General features: G+C 53.6%; 1 pseudogene; it reads left to right on the top strand.

Annotated features, from left to right (window-relative positions):
* Positions 1-1,912: 1,912 nt before the first annotated feature.
* LOC103736181 lies at positions 1,913-2,305 on the top strand (annotated as a pseudogene).
* The last annotated feature ends 1,723 nt before the right edge of the window (positions 2,306-4,028 follow it).

The following is a 4,028-nucleotide window of genomic DNA, read 5'->3' as shown; positions in this document are numbered from 1 at the left end:
ATGTGTATGAGTGTATTGCTTGCATGTATGGGATGGGAGTGCACCCGTCGTGCAGTGCCACAGAGGTCAGAAGAGGGTATTGGATTCTCCTGGAACTGGAGTGAAGGACAGTTCATAGGGTTCATAGCCCCCATATGGGTGCTGGGAATCAAACCTGGGTCCTTTGCAAGAGCAGTCAGTGCTCGCTGAGCCATCTCTCCAGCCCCCTCTATCTTTGTGCATCCCATTCTCTCCATCCACCTGTTGTTGTTTTTGGCCAAGTCCTGGCCTGGGTTCCTTCTGTTAGGGAAAAGGGAATTTACTGCTTGGTTGAATTTACTGCTTGTAACCAATTAACTCAACTGGAGACACAGGCATCCAGAGATAGGGGCAAGTGCTGCAGCCCCCGGAGCCTGACCTGTCTGATCTGTGTCGTGTCATGTAGGCATGTCTGCTTACACAAGATAACAGGGAAGGGTCGCGCCAGACACATACCACCCATCCCTCCCCGATTGAGACACCTGAAGGGAGTTGTAACATTTTTCTTGTTTTGAAGTTATTGGTTTGTGAAATGCTTGCTTTGAAACTATTCATCGTATAAGCACGGGCTTTTGTGTAATGGTTGTGGGAGCCTATATAATCTTTACCTGAAATTGCCTCGGGGTCGATCGTTCCAACCAGACCTGCATGTCTTGGAAGGATGGTCGGCTCCAGCTTGCTGGCCTAATAAAACTCTGCTTGATTTTTGCATCTCCACACTCGTGCATTTGTTCTCTTGAAGAGACCCACCGAGTCACGGACCCTAACATTTTGGGGGCTCATCCAGGATTTGTGGGGGGCTTCTGGGGATCAAAGGATGAAGGGGGGCAGAGTTTCTTTTCTCCGGACAGGGCAGTGTAAATCGAGGGTGGCTCCCTCATGTCTATAAAATCCAGAATAAAGCGGGAATTGCCATCCCGTGTCTGGTCTTGGGTTCGAGTCCCAAGCAGGGAAGTCCGGGATTGAGTCCCAGCACCTAGGGTCTGAGTGTCTCGGCCCTGGGGAGGAAGCCTGATTGGCAGAAACCTGGCACCAGAGGAAGAGGAGGTTGAGCTCGTTACTCTGAGGCAGTCCAAGTGGATGCCATTTGGGAGAATCAAGAGAAGTCTCAGGGATCCTAAAAGTGAGAGTGGTGAGTGCAGCGCACATCTGAGCAAAAGAAGGACCGGTCTGCAAGAATGTGATTCAATGTGGTGCATGTGCTTGATGGTTGTGCTAATTGTCTTACTGGGGGGGGGTCTGGTTTTGTATTTTTCTCTACCCTATTTTAAACCTTCCTTTCCTCCTTTGTCCTTCCTTTTATTCTTGGTCTAAGTAGACAAGACCCTTTATCTATATCTCCCACCCCTCTCCATCCCTTTCTCCGGCCACTGAAAAAACCCACAGCCGGGATTGCGCGGGCTCTGGGGCAGCCGCGCCATGGCCACCGCCCAGAGCATGAAGATCTCCAGGTGGCACCACAAGATGAAGTTCGAGTGGTCCATGCTCACGTCCACCGAGCCCTGCGACGAGTTGGCCCAATGGTCACCGAGTGCCTCTTCATGAGGTACTCGAACTCGCGGTCCTCCAGCCGTGCCATGGCCCAGCCGCCTGGCGGGGACCTGCCATCCCTGGCCCCGCCACCCGCGGGAGGGGCTCCCACGCACCGACAGTGCCGCCACCACCACCGCCACCACCAGCCGCCCGCCCACTCGGCTCCTACAGCCGCTGCCAGAGCGCTAAGCTGCGCTGCCTGCACCCAGGGCTTGGGAGGGGGCCGCAGAGGAGCCACCCCCCGCCGGCCCCCGATCTCCGCGCCCTGGCCCCTGCCATGGGGCTCTGGCTGCAGCCGCACCCCGCACGGCCAGGCTAAGGCGATGTGGGAGCCCCCGGACCACGGCCCGGGGGGGGCACCATGAGCCCCCTACTCCGCCGCCTGCTACTCACCGCAGTGCTGCAGCTGGCTGGCGCCCAGGCCACTGTCTCCCAGCTTGATGCCCCTGATCACCAGAAGAAAGGGGTGTCTTGGATGGATGTCTATACCCATGCTACCTGCCAGCCCAGGGAGGTGGTGGTGCCTCTGAGCATGGAGCTCATGGGCAGTGTGACCAAACAACTGGTGCCCAGCTATGTGACCATGCAACACTGTGGTGGCTGCTGCCCTGACGACGGCCTGGAATGGGTGACCATTGGGCAGCATCAAGTCCGAATGCAGATCCTCATGATCCAGTACCCTAGCAGTCAGCTGGGGGAGATGTCCTTTGAAGAACATAGAAAATTTATAAATAAACATAGAGCTTGGGGCTGAGCTCCAGCTAGCATTAACATCCCTTCTTCTCCTCTCCAGGTGCCGGAAGCTGCGAAAGTGACATGTTGCTTTTCAGACTCAGCCAGACACTCCCCTCACAGGCCCTATCCCAGTGGAAGAAGAGGGGAGCCCAGAACACCCCAGCCCAGGACCTCAGTCCTAGAGAAGCTGCCCCAAGGACCTAGACCTCTTAGAGAGCTCAGTCTCCCAAAGCTGTCATCTAACAGTTGTCAAGGAACTTAATGGCAGTAAGAGGGGTCTTATCTCAGCTTAGGGGAAACAGGGTGCTGTTAACTACCCTGGGCAAGTGAACATCTTCTGTTTGCCTATTCCCGGCAGAGAGAGTGGCGAGAAAGGGAGACCGGCCTGTTTCCCTTGGGCCCCCCATGGCCTCCGGCCTGAGCTGGGGTGAGCCAGGGGGCCCGGGAACAGCGGGGGCCTCTGCCCTGAGGACACTCAGGGCCGGCTGCAGCCACCGGGACCAGGCCGGCTGCAGCCACCGGGACCAGGTAGGCTGCGACACTGGGGCGCCGGTCCCAGCCAAGGACGACACTGATGACAGCCGCCGCCCAGCGCAGCCTCAACACTCCTCCACCCCGCTTCCTGTTCCCCTGGCTGGGCCTACGAGGACGTGGCGACCCAGAATGACGGTGGACACGACCTGACGGTGGACACAATCTGGCGGTCCACCCGAAGGGGCCTCCTGACCCGGAAAAGGCGGGTCTGCAGCCACAAGCGGCCATCGCTGGGCAGGGGCGGCCCTGGGAACAAGCCTCAGCCAGCGCTTTGTCAGGACCGTGGAACAAAAACCTTAACGGTTCTGAAAGGTGAGTGGAGCCCAGCATGGCTGAGCCCCGCGTGACGGCGGGAGGGCCGGCCGGCCCGGCGTCCTCCCTCCGCCTGGGAGAAGCTGGATGCGACTCAGCTGGTTCGGCCAGCTAAAAACGCTCCCCAAGGTCAAAGGCCTGTGTATATAATATAAAAAAGGCTGCTCTCAACCATTCCCCCAACCTTTGAAAACTTTTGGCGACATCTGAACATCTAGATGTAGAGATTGCATATGAATAGAATATAGATTAAAAAAAAAATGACAAGTGTGTGCCCGGTTTTGCTTCACAGAAAGGTCATAGACATGTCTCCTAGAAATGACTTTAAAATGGAGTTGTTAGGCCTCCTTTAGAAAGATCCCAGGAGCGATACACGTCTGTGTTCAATAAGTTAGAAGATAGAGTCAAAAAAAGAAGAGGAGGTCCAGTGCCAGCCTGGTCACGTGGAGAAGACTTTTGTGTAATAACTATTGGGTTGTGTATGCGTCATATTCATTACAGTATGTGTATATACACCTATGTATGTATGTATGTGTTTAACAATGCTGAATACTCTTTTTGGAACCATCTAGTCTTTCTAGATGTTTAGAAGTGCACAAAGTATGTTAAAAGTAGATATAATGAATAATACACTGTAGATAGTCTTTTGTTAATATTAATAGTAAAATACTGTCTTTTAAAAATGAAATGATAGAACCACTTTCAAGCAGCACATGTTTGCTGGTTTGGGAAGGGAGGAAGGAAGTAAAAGTACGAAGGATGTAATACTAACTCAAGGTTTTGGTAATGCAAAATTGACCATTGTCCCCTATAGCTATGTTTAATTTTACAATGTACAGTGTATATAAAGGACAGGAAAGTCCAAATATGCAACATCAAGTGTTACTAGACATTAA

This window comes from Nannospalax galili, unplaced genomic scaffold, assembly GCF_000622305.1.
Source record: "Nannospalax galili isolate Female #2095 unplaced genomic scaffold, S.galili_v1.0 scaffold115, whole genome shotgun sequence".
NCBI classification, from domain to species: Eukaryota; Metazoa; Chordata; class Mammalia; order Rodentia; family Spalacidae; genus Nannospalax; species Nannospalax galili.
This window is presented reverse-complemented; position numbering and strand designations above follow the sequence as displayed.